The sequence below is a fragment of the Rana temporaria genome, chromosome 1 (assembly GCF_905171775.1).
Source record: "Rana temporaria chromosome 1, aRanTem1.1, whole genome shotgun sequence".
In the NCBI taxonomy this organism is placed as follows: domain Eukaryota; kingdom Metazoa; phylum Chordata; class Amphibia; order Anura; family Ranidae; genus Rana; species Rana temporaria.
This window is the reverse complement of record NC_053489.1, coordinates 445609567-445624471: the sequence shown is the minus strand read 5'-3', so window position 1 is coordinate 445624471 and position 14905 is coordinate 445609567.

Here is a 14905-nt window from a genome sequence, read left to right as displayed (position 1 = left end):
ACATATACTGATTTGTGATCGTGGGTGGAATCGCTGCAAGTCCGAATTGCAATGCTGGCACAACACAGCATGCATGTTTGTGTACCATTCATTTTTAATGGCACCCAAATGTGGGGTGGTCTTGCTACGCAATTTATAACGTGACAGACTTGACAAAAATGTGGGGGGGGGGGGGGGCAAGCTTCGCATGATGCGCTTGGCTGCGTGGAAATAGCGGCAAAACAGTACCGCGTTTGAGGTGCCATTAAAAATAAATAGCACACGAGTGCTGTGTTTTGCCAGCATTGCAGTGCAATTTGGAATTGTGGGCAGAATTGCAGCAATTCCTCCCATGATCCTAAATCACTAGATGTGAAATCCACCATACAGCATCACATGCAACACCATGCAGTTTAGCATGCACAAAATCACAGTTCGCCTGCCAATATGTGGGGGTGCCATTAAGAATTAATGGCACTCCAGTGCATCTGCTAAAGCAGGGGTCTCCAAACTTTTTACTTCGAGGGCCACATTCTATATTTTACACATATTCGCGGGCCGGAAAAATTATTTATAAATAAATCCACAGTAGAACAAGAATAGAATAGAATTTGACTTACTGCTGACAGCAGGACTGGATGGTGCTCCTATATTCTTTGCTGGCACCTAAACGCTGGAGCATCATGCAGCAGGGCTAAACTTCCAGCGTGCATGAGGCTTTACACCCATGTCCCCATACATCTGTGTCCCCATACATCTGTGTCCCCATCAGTCTCCCCATTCATCTGTGTCCCCATCATCTGTGTCCCCATACATCTGTGTCCCCATCAGTCTCCCCATTCATCTGTGTCCCCATCCATCTGTGTCCCCATCCATCTGTGTCCCCATCAGTCTCCCCATTCATCTGTGTCCCCATCATCTGTGTCCCCATACATCTGTGTCCCCATACATCTGTGTCCCCACCCATCTGTGTCCCCACCCATCTGTGTCCCCATCAGTCTCCCCATTCATCTGTGTCCCCATCCATCTGTGTCCCCATCCATCTGTGTCCCCATCAGTCTCCCCATTCATCTGTGTCCCCATCATCTGTGTCCCCATACATCTGTGTCCCCATACATCTGTGTCCCCACCCATCTGTGTCCCCACCCATCTGTGTCCCCATCCATCTGTGTCCCCATCAGTCTCCCCATCTGTGTCCCCATCCATCTGTGTCCCCATCAGTCTCCCCATCTGTGTCCCCATCCATCTCCCCATTCATCTGTATCCCCATTCATCTGTGTCCCCATCATCTGTGTCCCCATCAGTCTCCCCATCTGTGTCCCCATCCATCTGTGTCCCCATCAGTACATCTGTGTCCCCACCCATCTGTGTCCCCACCCATCTGTGTCCCCATCCATCTGTGTCCCCATCATCTGTGTCCCCATCAGTCTCCCCATCTGTGTCCCCATCCATCTGTGTCCCCATCAGTCTCCCCATCTGTGTCCCCATCCATCTCCCCATTCATCTGTATCCCCATTCATCTGTGTCCCCATCATCTGTGTCCCCATCAGTCTCCCCATCTGTGTCCCCATCCATCTGTGTCCCCATCAGTCTCCCCATCTGTGTCCCCATCCATCTCCCCATTCATCTGTATCCCCATTCATCTGTGTCCCCATCCATCTGTGTCCCCATCAGTCTCCCCATTCATCTGTGTCCCCATCATCTGTGTCCCCATCCATCTGTGTCCCCATCATCTGTGTCCCCATCCATCTGTGTCCCCATCAGTCTCCCCATCTGTGTCCCCACCCATCTGTGTCCCCATCAGTCTCCCCATCTGTGTCCCCATCCATCTCCCCATTCATCTGTGTCCCCATCATCTGTGTCCCCATCCATCTGTGTCCCCATCAGTCTCCCCATTCATCTGTGTCCCCATCATCTGTGTCCCCATCCATCTGTGTCCCCATCATCTGTGTCCCCATCCATCTGTGTCCCCATCAGTCTCCCCATCTGTGTCCCCACCCATCTGTGTCCCCATCAGTCTCCCCATTCATCTGTGTCCCCATCATCTGTGTCCCCATCCATCTGTGTCCCCATCAGTCTCCCCATCTGTGTCCCCATCCATCTGTGTCCCCATCAGTCTCCCCATTCATCTGTGTCCCCATCATCTGTGTCCCCATCCATCTGTGTCCCCATCATCTGTGTCCCCATCCATCTGTGTCCCCATCAGTCTCCCCATCTGTGTCCCCACCCATCTGTGTCCCCATCAGTCTCCCCATTCATCTGTGTCCCCATCCATCTGTGTCCCCATCCATCTGTGTCCCCATCAGTCTCCCCATCTGTGTCCCCATCCATCTGTGTCCCCACCCATCTGTGTCCCCATCCATCTGTGTCCCCACCCATCCATCTCCCCATTCATCTGTGTCACCATCATCTGTGTCCCCATCCATCTGTGTCCCCATCAGTCTCCCCATTCATCTGTGTCCCCATCATCTGTGTTCCCATTAATCTGTGTCCCCATCAGTCTCCCCATTCATCTGTGTCCCCATCATCCTCCCCATCTGTGTCCCCATCAGTCTCCCCATCCATCTGTGTCCCCATCAGTCTCCCCATCCATCTCCCCATTCATCTGTGTCCCCATCATCTGTGTCCCCATCAGTCTCCCCATTCATCTGTGTCCCCATCATCTGTGTCCCCATCCATCTGTGTCCCCATCAGTCTCCCCATCTGTGTCCCCATCTGTGTCCCCATCAGTCTCCCCATTCATCTGTGTCCCCATCATCTGTGTCCCCATCCATCTGTGTCCCCATCCATCTGTGTCCCCATCAGTCTCCCCATTAATCTGTGTCCCCATCAGTCTCCCCATTCATCTGTGTCCCCATCAGTCTCCCCATCTGTGTCCCCATCCATCTGTGTCCCCATCAGTCTCCCCATCCATCTGTGTCCCCATCAGTCTCCCCATTCATCTGTGTCCCCATCAGTCTCCCCATTCATCTGTGTCCCCATTCATCTGTGTCCCCATCATCTGTGTCCCCATCAGTCTCCCAATTCATCTGTGTCCCCATCATCTGTGTCCCCATCCATCTGTGTCCCCATCAGTGTCCCCATCTATGTCCCCATCAGTCTCCCCATTCATCTGTGTCCCCATCATCTGTGTCCCCATCCATCTGTGTCCCCATCAGTCTCCCCATTCATCTGTGTCCCCATTCATCTGTGTCCCCATTCATCTGTGTCCCCATCCATCTGTGTCCTCATACATCTGTGTCCCCACCCATCTGTGTCCCCATCCATCTGTGTCCCCATCAGTCTCCCCATCTGTGTCCCCATCCATCTGTGTCCCCATCAGTCTGTTTCCCCATCCATCTGTGTCCCCATCAGTCTTCCCATTCATCTTTGTCCCCATCATCTGTGTCCCCATCCATCTGTTTCCCCATACATCTGTGTCCCCATCACTCATCAGGCTATCCCCACAAATTGGTGTCCCCATTAGAGCCCCCCCATCATTCATCCGAGTCTCCCTGCACATTTGTGTCCCCATCACAGCCCACCCCCACCTGCATATTTGTGTCCCCTTCAGAGCCATCACCTCCCCTTCCGCATATTTGTGTCACCATTAGAGCCATCAGACCCCCTCCTCACATGTTTGTGTCCCCATAAGAGCCACCAGCACCCCCACATTTGTGTCCCCATCAGACCCCACAGATATTTGTGTCCCCATCAGAGTCATCACCCCCCCCCCACATGTATGTCCCCATCAGAGTCATCAGCCCCCCCCCCACATTTGTGTCCCTATCAGAGTCTCATCAGCCCCCCAAAATGTGTGTCCCCATCAGTCTACAACCCCCCCCCCCAGAGTGTCCCCATCAGAGTCATCAGCCCCCACATATTTGTGTCCCTATAAGAGTTATCAACCCCCCCCCCCCCCCACATTTGTGTCCCCATAAGATTCAGCCCCCCCCCCCACATTTGTGTCCCCATCAGAGCCATTTAACCCACCCCCACACAAGTGTATCAGCCCCCCTCCTTGCATGTGTCCAGCGCGTCTCCATCACTGGCTTTGCAGACCTGCTGCACCTCCCGACTCCCGCCCCGCTTGTATTACACACTCGTTACTGGTTAACAGCGAGGCGGGAGGCGGGAGCAGGGAGGCGGCTACGGGTCTGCACTACACCTCATTGGCTGCTGGGATGCCGTGGTCCCAGCAGCCAACAACACAGTGAGACGCCGGAAGGGATTGCGGGACCTGCGCTGCCTATTGCCTGGGGCGAATATGCAGCGCAGGTTCCACAGCTAACAGGTGGATAGGATTCAAGCTGCGGGCCGGAAGAAATGGCCTGGCGGGCCGGATGTGGCCCGCGGGCCGTAGTTTGGAGACCCCTGTGCTAAAGTACAGAGAAATTTCTCAGTGGGTCAAGAATGCATGCGATTTTTTGCCAGTGTTCCCCACTTGCAGAGGTGTGAACATAGCGAGATGTAGTGTAACTATAAAATTGCTACTTGATTCATACATTTTTGCCTCTGCTACTTGGAAGTAGCACTGACAAAATCATACCTGCCCCTTACCACTTGTTGGTGCATATGTTTTAAATGAAAATGTGTATAATCTACAATACTACACATGTTTAAGGCTTCAGCTAAACTGTTTTGGGCCTCATTAAATGGGCACCTGGGGCCCTACAATGTAAAAGTTGAGGGTGTTTCCCCACTTGGGATCCACAGGTGCTTTTTACAGTCACCTATAGAAATCAGTGTCTTTACGCAGGTATTTGCTGGTGCTTGCCTAAGTAGTAAGTATGAGAGTCTACGCCCAGGGTTGAATGAATGAACAGGTTTAAACAAGTATCAGTGCCTACCCCCATACATCCATTGATTTTTTATGGGCAACTGTATGCATCACTTGTGGCTTCCAGGAAAATAAATACACCCAAATCAGGCTCCAGGAATTTATGTGCATTATCTGTTCCTCAGGATTACAGCCGAACACTTTGCTAAATAATATGTGTCTAATATTGTTGCTAATTTGATAAATGTCCCTCAGAGTAAATAACCTAACCAGTCATATGCACTTTCATTGCTAACTGCTGAAATGACAAAGTTAAAATAATGACTTTAAAAGCTGAGTTTTGCATATACTATACATAGATACATAACACCATATGGCACTGGCCAGGCCTGCTGGTTGGTAATTCAGGCACTCAGCAGTGCATTGTAGAATTAGTATTGGAGAGGGGCCACATATTCTCAACTACCAGAGAAAACGGTGGAGCTAGTTCTAAATTGCATGGGACAGAAAAAAACCTGACCGTTTATTATGTCAGCCAATAGCATAACCGTTCCTTTCGTTTATATGATCTGCAGCATCATTTTCTCTCACGACACTTTGCAAAAATAGGTTCATGTTATCCTGATGCCAATCATGATGTGTCTGGTACCCTTTTATGTGAATGTTGTAATTAATTTAGTCAAAGTATTACTTACATTTAAATGTGCCTTAATGCAGGGATGTGGTGCGGATTTCTGATCACCTGACCATTGGTTGGCTCTCAAAGTGGTCACGTGATCAGGAGACTGGGAAGCTGTGACCTGGAGCTGTCAGTGACAGTGTCCATGTAGCTAATTGCACTCCCATGGCACTCTGATTACTGCTTCAGCAATCTGAATATCCACGCAGAAAGCAACTTTTTTAAAGTATTTTTCCCTTTCCTCCCCTCAAAACACACACACTCTTGCAGGTCCCTGGCTTGACAATTGGTTATCTAGGCACTGTAGGAGTGTCACATGTTAAATTTTCGGAGTGATGAAGTGCCAGGTCAATGCATTGTGGGAGTGTGGTTAAAGTGGAATTTCAGAGAAACTGCTAAATACACTGTTACGAGAAGTTTACCTTACCTGCCCTGTAAATTTGTCTTTTAAAAACAAATTTAAATTTATTCTAAATGGCACCCCGTCTCTTGCAATCAAAGCATTGATGTGTTGATTAGAAACATGATGCAATTTTAGGGTCCATGCACACTGGGCCCAAAAAAAGCTCCTTCTATAAAGAGTTTTGCCTGTAGGAGCAGTGGTATAGCTATGGTGCGATTTGGCATGTCAAATCGCCGGCTAATGTGAATTTTTGATTTTTATTTTAATGCATCACACCTGAAGTGCATGTAAAATACATGGTTATGAATAGTGCCCAATATGCGGTACGAGCAACAATCTGTTTGATGTCAAAATAGGAAAAAAAAAGGGATTCAGTGGAAGTGCGGTCTCTATGTATTGTATGGGGAATGGACAAACTCGGATGTGACCATTTGTTTTAGGTCGGCAGAGTAGCCAGAGGCTGTTGTAAGCCATACCTTCTCTGAAACTGGTTGAAAAGGTGAACGTGAATGGCCTGAAAATAGAAGAAAGACTGGGCCAGGAGGAGATGAGGCTGGCACAAAAAGGTGAGAGAGTGGACAGGCGATTATTATAGGTTTACCTGTAACAAAAAGTGTGTTGTAAGGGTTTACAACCACTTCAAAAAGGTAAGTATTGTGGTAAAAACTGCTTTTTATCCCCTTTCACTACACCTAGAGGAAATAAAAATAGTAAAATACTAGTTGGGTTTTAATTACTTCCACAGTGTGCATAGAGGTTACACTTTAAAAATAACCAGTTTTGATTAAAACCCCTATCAAATTGTTTTGCCATCTGTGTAATATTAGGGAGGTTTCCCTTTATTTCCCATCATGTAGACCAGAGTTTCTCAACTCCAGGCCTCAAGTGTGTATGGGGTCTTAGTAATTACCACAGCCGTTTAAACTGAGGGAAATCCTGAAAACATGACCTGTTCGGACGCCTTGAGGGCTGGAGTTGAGAAAAACTGATGTAGACAAGGAATAGAAGGAATTTGATTTAAAGCAATGGGAGCTCCCTCTTAAGCCAACCATAGCTGGCTTGAATTCTGGCCCGTTCAGCAGGAACCATGTATGGGCAGGCCGAATGTACTCAAGTTGATTAGGTACAACCAGCTTGGCGGATTTTACATGCAATTATCCACTGTGTTCTTCCAGCAGTAAGGGCTTCCCCTGCCAGAAAGCACAATGGCTCCACAAGAAGAATTTACACACTCAATGTTAATGGGGGAATCAAGGGTTGCTGGAAAGAAAAATCGCTCTGTCTATGGCCTATCTTAGTTATCACTGGTGGCTAGAGCATCGTCCTAACTCATATCTAAAATCCAAAACCCCTTCTTTTTTTTGTACTCCAATGAACTGTCACAAAGCGGTGGGACAGGGAATGACACAGCTCACAGCTTATTGGAGTACATAAAAGCCAGAGTTTGAGGATGTCTGAGCTAATCTCTACTAAGTTACTAGTATAGTGTTGAAACAGATCAATATCTTTGATCTGATCAGATCTATACTAGTGTCCCCAGTAGTATAGGGTTCCCAAAAACACAGCGTTAGCGGGATCAGTCCAGACACCTGCTAGCACCTGCATTTAGCCCCTTCCCCCAAGTGCAGTATCAATCGATCACTGTCACTTACAAAGCACAACACACATAACTGCAGCATTCGCAGTCAGGCCTGATCCCTGCGAACACTAATGCCGCGTACACGCGACTGTTTTCGAGTTCTAAAAAATATATATTTTTTTTAATGTCATTAAAAACAATTGTGTGTGGGCTTCAGAGCATTTTTCGGGTTCTGAAAAACTGGGCAAATTCTTTTTGAACATGCTCTATTTTTTCACGACGTTTTTAACGTTGTAGTTTTTCGGGTTGTAAAAAATGGTCGTGTGTGGGCTTTAACGACGTGAAAAATCTGCGCATGCTCAGAAGCAAGTTATGAGACGGGAGCGCTCGTTCTGGTAAAACTACCGTTTATAATGGAGTAAGCACATTCATCACGCTGTAACAGACAGAAAAGCTCGAATCGTCTTTTACTAACACAAAATCAGCAAAAGCAGCGCAAAGGGTGACGTCATCTGCATGGAACTTCCCCTTTATAGTGCCGTTGTACGTGTTGTACGTCACCGCGCTTTGCTAGAGCATTGTTTTTTTTCTCACGATCGTGTGTAGGCAAGACCGTAATAATGATCAAGTTGAAAAAAACATATTTTTTTTTTACAGCCTGAAAAACTTCGTTTTTTACACCCCTAAAAATGATTGTGTGTACGCGGCATAACCGCAGGGCTCTCGTATGGAGCAGAGATCCAGTACTAGTGACACTCATTCTTCTGGTGAACTGGCAAGCACCAGCAGCCTAGTACATCCTGGTCGTAGTCAAACCAGCACTACAGTAACGTGGTGACGTGGCGAGTTCCATAAGTGCAGTTTTAAGCTGGTGCGGTGGCTAGCACAAGTAGTGCCCCACAGTGGAGAGACAAGGTATTTCAGTGCCCAGGGCGAGGATGCCAAAATGCGCCCCCCCCCTCGCAGAGCAGGGGGTGGAGCTAGAAGCAGCATTTGCAGCATAAAAAATATATGTGATGGTTGCGGAGTGCACAATTATTCCTATTTAAATTTGTGATTGGTCATCACAATGATCACAAAGTACACCGATTTTCTTTGCTTTAATGCTGAAGATTATAAATGATGCTCTTGGACGAACTAAACCTGATCTTGGCCCTGCTCAAAAACCTCTTTCGATGTATGGGCAGCGCTGATCATTGTATTCTGACAGTGGAGGAGTCCTGCTGTCAGAGTAAAAAAGCACAGAAGGGGGATTCCTCCATCCATCTTGTTTGAGTGAAGGCAGGAATCTGTTCAGCCTGCTGGAAAAAATAGCGTGTACTAGGGTTGTACTGATACTGCTATCGCTGCTGATACTAAGCATTTGCACAAGTACTTGTACGCATGCAAATTCTCCGATACCTAAAACCAATATTTTGCAGTGTGATTTGAGCTCATACATAATGAATGGGCTCATATCCCACTGCAAAGAATTGCATGTGATATGAACAGGAATACGGTGCAATGCCTGCCCCGAATCACATGCCTTGTCATAGTGACTTCAGCCTGGGTTCACACAGGAGTAGTGCAGGAAATTGCATGTGCTTTGGACAGAAATCGCACTGCATTCCTGTTCTTTGCAGTGTGATATGAACCCATTCATTTTGTATGGGCTCATATCTCACCACAAAGGTATCAGTTACTGGTATCAGTGAGTACTTGAGCAGAAGTATTGGTACTCGTAATTGCCAGTACAAAACAGATATTGGCGCAACCCCAGTGTGTACCCATCTTTAGACAATGTGTCCAGGTGTTTAATGGACTCAAAGACAAAGCTCCTAGGCAAACAAATCTGCAAAGATGAGAATAAAGATAACAGGGAAAACATTTGTCATTGTCTCATGCACAAGAACACTATTCTGTAGGTGAGCATACACTATACAATCTGATTGTACAATTTCTACACAATCTTCGTTAGATTTACCAAAATATTGTAATATATGGACAAACCTAAACAATTAATTTAACTAGTATCCAATCAGGCAGGCTTTTGTACTACATACTACATCTATGGCCAGCTTTATTAGTTCCTGCATAAAATTCCTGTTTTTTTTATGGCTGGGAAGCCGGGAGCTCACTAAGCCTCCATGTATATGAGTTCTTTAGGGCTCATTCACATGTGGTGCAGACATGTGTGTCCTGTGCAGAGCTCTCTTTTATCAGCACAGGGATGTACAGGCATTGGCCCGAATTCACAGACAGCGGCGCACATTTATGCCGCCGTAGCGTATCTCCTGTATGCTACGCCGACGCAGCGCAGAGAGGCAAGCATGGAATGCACAAATTCTGCCTAAACCACGCTGGGTTTCGAAGGCGTAAGTCGGCGTAGGTGGAAGTGGGCGTGAGCCATGCAAATGAGGCGTGACCCCATGTAAACAATGGTTTGAGAGCCAGACAAGTACGTTGCCGCACATGCGTTGTGTCGTGGACCCATCCCCGTGCGCATGCTCATAACCACGTCGGAACAACTACCTAAGATACGCCGGATCACTGCCTACGCCATGAATGTAATCTATGTCCATCCAGACACACGTCCAACGTAAACTTCGTAAAAAACACCGGCTTCTGTTCCCTGATGCAGACCTTTACATGTCTGCTGCTGAGTTACACCTCCTTTATGGGGCTTAACTTTACACCGGACGTACAACTTACGCGCACCTCTCGTAGCCTGCGTCGGGCGGGCGCAGGTTCGTAAATTGCCGTATTTTCCTCATTTGCATATTTGAATTGCTAATCAATGGCAGCGCCACCATGCGGCCAGTGTAAATGTGCGCCCACCCTACGCCGGCGTAGGCAAGTTACGTTGGTGGGATTAAGCCTGTTTTTAGGCGTATCTTAGTTTGTGGGTACGGCGCACAGATACGACGGCGCATATTTGCACTTACGCGGCGTATCTGGAGATACGTCGGCGCAAGTGCTTTGTGAATCCGGGCCATTGTGTGCATCCCTGTGCCAGCGTCCCATTCACTTCTATTGGGACCCGCATCTGTATGTCATGTTAGGATACAGAGGCTGTGTCCATGCAGCCTCATGTCCCAGTATATAAGAATGGGGTACTGGCATGGGGATACACACAACACCTATGCAGTTAGTTTTGCACAGAGTAACCCTGGGGGTTACCATGCGTGCATGCTCCTGAGTCCAGCATTTGGGTGCATAAACACAGAGTGCCAGACTCGGCCCCACCCCTGGCGCCGGCGTCATTGGCTCCTGCTGCTATCAATCTATCCAATAAAGAGCCGAGACCTCGGCCAGAGAGGGTTTGCTTGTCTCCAGCGTGGGAACAAACGGGCTCAGGTCAGAAAATGGGGGGCTGGTCAGTGACAGAAGTTTTTCACCTTAATGCATAGGATGCATTAAGGTGAAAAAACATGAGTGTTTACAACCCCTCTAACAGCGATATGAAGCATGAAAGTATGTTTTTTACCTGTTAGCTGAATAGATAGTGGTAGCCCAGCTGCACAGACAGAGGAGGGAACATCACTTAGCTTGGCCGATCAGCTAGAGAGGAGGGGGTTCAAGGAAAATGACACAGGAGGAGGGGGCACTACACAGAGAAGGAATAGGCTCCAAGAGAGAGATAAAATCAGGAGGTTAGGGGGCAGAGCTGATGATGTCCCTCAGGACATTGTGAAAGTGAAAGCAAGAGTGGTGGAGAGGGGGGAGAAAAGACCTGTTCAGGAGAGGGAAAGTTATTTGCATCAAGAATCAATTAAGAAAGCACTGATAGCTGATGTGCCTGCTCCACTCTATCACTCAGGTACTAGTACAGTGCACGGTGCAGACAGGGGGCGGGCGCTACGATCTAGCCTACATGCAGGGAGAAAGCCGCTCTCTGTCAACTGTGTTACATTCGCCAGCCTGTTTTGTGCTGGACATGATTGTACCCGGCAAACTGCGCCCTCATCCTGCACTAAATCATTCCGCCCAGAGCAGCTGCCAGCCCTGCCCCTGCCTAGTACCGGCCCTGGTGCCCCGCATCCACCAAGAAGACAAACACAGGCCCATTGAGCCCATAGTGCCCTTCCCACTGCATTTGCCAATCCTAATTGGGAGCCCACCACTTCTGCAGCACCCATACTTCCCACATTCATTGGCCAACCCGGAATTCAGGTGGAAACAGTTGATTTTTATTCACTGTTTTTCTCAGGAAAAGATCTCTATAGATCTATTGTGGACCAAAGCAATTTGTATGCTGGTCAATTCATCGCTGCTAATCCTCAGTTGACCCTTGCCAAAGATTGGAAACCTATTACAGTTTCTGAACTTAAGACCTTTCTGGGCCTACCCCACCTCATGGGCATTACTAAAAAGTGTAAATTGCGGTCATATTGTTTCACTGACCCAATACACCATATGCCCATGTTTTTCTGCTTCCATGACCAGGAAGCGATATGAGCAGATCTTGCGGTTCATGCATTTCAATGATAATGAACTCTGTCGTCCTCTTGGTGACCCTGGATACGATCGGCTCCACAAAATTCAACCCCTCGTAAAAACCACTTAAACGGTTTGCAGCCTTGTTTATTCCCGATCGAGTTGTCTGCGTTGATGAGTCCCTGATTACATTTTCTGTCCGCTTGTCTTTCAAAAAGTATCTCCCCAGCAAGCATGCCAGATATGGGGTCAAGTTGTATGAGCTCTGTGACAGGGCAAGAGGCTATACATATAGTTTTACGGTTTACGAGGGAAGAGGCAGTCACGTAGAGCCCCACAACTGCCTAGACTAAACAGGGAGCGCTGGCAAGATTGTTTGGGAATTGGTGTCACCCTTATTCGGAAAGGAGTACCACTTGTACATGGAGAATTATTACACAAGCCTGCAACTTTTTAGTCACTTTTTTGATTGTGGAATTGGCGCATGTGGCACTGTGGGATCTAATTGCAGGGGCTTCCCCCAATGGCTTGTAGAATCCTGACTTAGATGGGGGGAGAGAGCCTGCTTGAAATGCAATAATTTGCTTGCAGGGAAGTGGAGGGACACACGGAATGTTTTCGTTCTGCCCTCCCTTCACACATATATGACAGTCAAAATTCCAACGGCGACTGGTGTTGTGAAGCCCCTCTGTGTCCACAAATACAATCTTAACATGGGAGGGGTGAAAGTCAACGACCAGATGTCGGCGTCATACTTAATTGCCCATAAGGCCAGACGTTGGTATAAAAACAGTGTCTGTATATACTGTATTCCAATTGGCTCTGCTGACCGCTTATGTGCTATACATAGCATCAGGACGAACCGGATTCTTCCTTAAAGTGGAGGTTCACCCGGAAATAACATTTTTTACCCTTAGATTCCTGCTCATTTTGTCTAGGGGAATCGGCTAGTTGTTTTAAAATCAAAGCTGTACTTACCGTTGTAGAGAGCGATCTTCTCCGCCGCTTCCGGGTATGGGCTGCGGGACTGGGCGTTCCTATTTTGATTGACAGGCTTGCGACGGTCGCGTCCATCGGTGCGCAGGCGCAGTATAGAGCCGCACCGACGATCGGCTTCTTTCGGCTACTCGTAACGTGATGGATGCGACCGTCGGAAGCCTGTCGGAAGACTGTCAATCAAGAAGGAACGCCCAGTCCCGAAGACCCATACCCGGAAGCGGCGGAGAAGATCGCTCTGTACAACGGTAAGTACAGCTTTGATTTTAAAACAACTAGCCGATTCCCCTAGACAAAATGAGCATCAATCTAAGGGTAAAACATTTTTTTTGGGTTAACTCCCGCTTTAAATTCCAGGAAGAGATCATCACAGTCCTTCTGTTTCCAGATGGTGCTGTGCCCCACCTTCCCAATGCAATGATGAATTAAAGCAATTACATTTTAATTTCCCACATCTGTGGCTTTTTAACCACTTCAATACCCAGCCATTGTTATATGACGTCTGCAGATGTGATCTCCCATCCTGGGCAGGCGTCATATGACGTCCTCGGCTTCCCGCCGCTACTGCGGGCCCCTCGACACAGCCGTTTCCCGATGAGGGTAATGGCTGGGTGGCGGAGTCTAGAAAGCAGCGTGAACGGCTGTATCCAATCACAGCCGGTCACTATGCAGAGCGGCGAGCAGGGCGCTCATACGCGCCGATCGTGGTTGAGGCTTTTCCCTCGGACAAAGCCCAGCCCCAATCAGGGTAAAGAGCCAATGAAGTTGCTCTTTACCACGTGACCGGCTGTGTCCAATCACAGCCGGTCACAAATGTATACAAACAGCAGTGTAACGGCTGTTGCTGGGCTCTCCTCCTCACACACCGATCCAGTGTAAGGAGGAGAGCGGGCTAACAGTGAGTTACTGTTTTACTGTGCCCAGTTCATTTGGATTTCTATTTTATATAAGAATAGTGATGGATTCAAATCTTAAGATCTGCTCACACGACTACACGCTATGGTACTATGGGGACTCTCCGACTAAACGTGCGAAGGGAGTCGCCATAGGTTTCGCCAGGGAAGTAAGATTTGTCCCTGGGGAGAGAATAGTAGACCCAGAAGGGCGCTATCTTTTGCTCAGGGGCAAAATAAACGAAGTTGACTATTCCATAGTGAATATCTATGGACCAAACAAAAACTCAATAAAATTCCTTAAGGGGGTAATCGAGAAGTTTATGGATTTTAAGAAAGGCGGGGTAATTATGGCCGGTGATTTAAATCTCTGTTTGGACCCAGAAGTCGATTGTACGTCACGTGTGCAGCGGATTGGGAATGCACAATGGAAATCACTTAAAGGGGTGTTCCAGGCATTTTTTGTGTTTATTAAAAGTCAGCAGCTACAAAAAGTGTAGCTGCTGGCTTTTAATAAACACACACTCACCTGCTCCACGTTCCAGCGACGCGCCGGCTGGGGCTCCACTTCTCTCCCCCCCTTCTCGGCCGGCGTCTTCATCCTAAGTGTGGGCACCCGGCCGTGACAGCTTTCGGCTTCACGACCGGGCGCTCTCTCATTGGACAGGCGATCACATGGGACCTGTCATGTGTCCCAGGCGATCGCCTACAGAAAGGGGCCACTGTAGGCGATTAAGCTATTCGCCTTACCTGCCCCTCGGCGGAAGGAAGAAGTGGGACAGAAAGTCCCACTCCTCCTGAAGCCCCCACTAACCCCCCAAAAAAATTACATGCCAAATGTGGCATGTAAGGGGGCGAGGAGTGAGTTAAGCGGAAGTTCCAATTTTGGGTGGAACTCCGCTTTAAAAAGAAACGACACCAACATCAATTGATGGACGTTTGGAGAATACAACACCCGAAAATACGTGACTATACATTCCACTCCGCTGTACATGGGACATACTCAAGAATCAACATATTTTTGGTGGATCATAGATCACTGGATGCAGTGACAAGTTCTGATAAGTTACCTTGTCAGATCATGCCCTTGTATCAATTAACTTAAAAATAGAGGGAGTGCAAAAGAGAAATAATATCTGGAGACTTAATGAAGATCTAATACAAGATGTAGAGGTCGCAGACAGGATTAAAGAGGATCTAC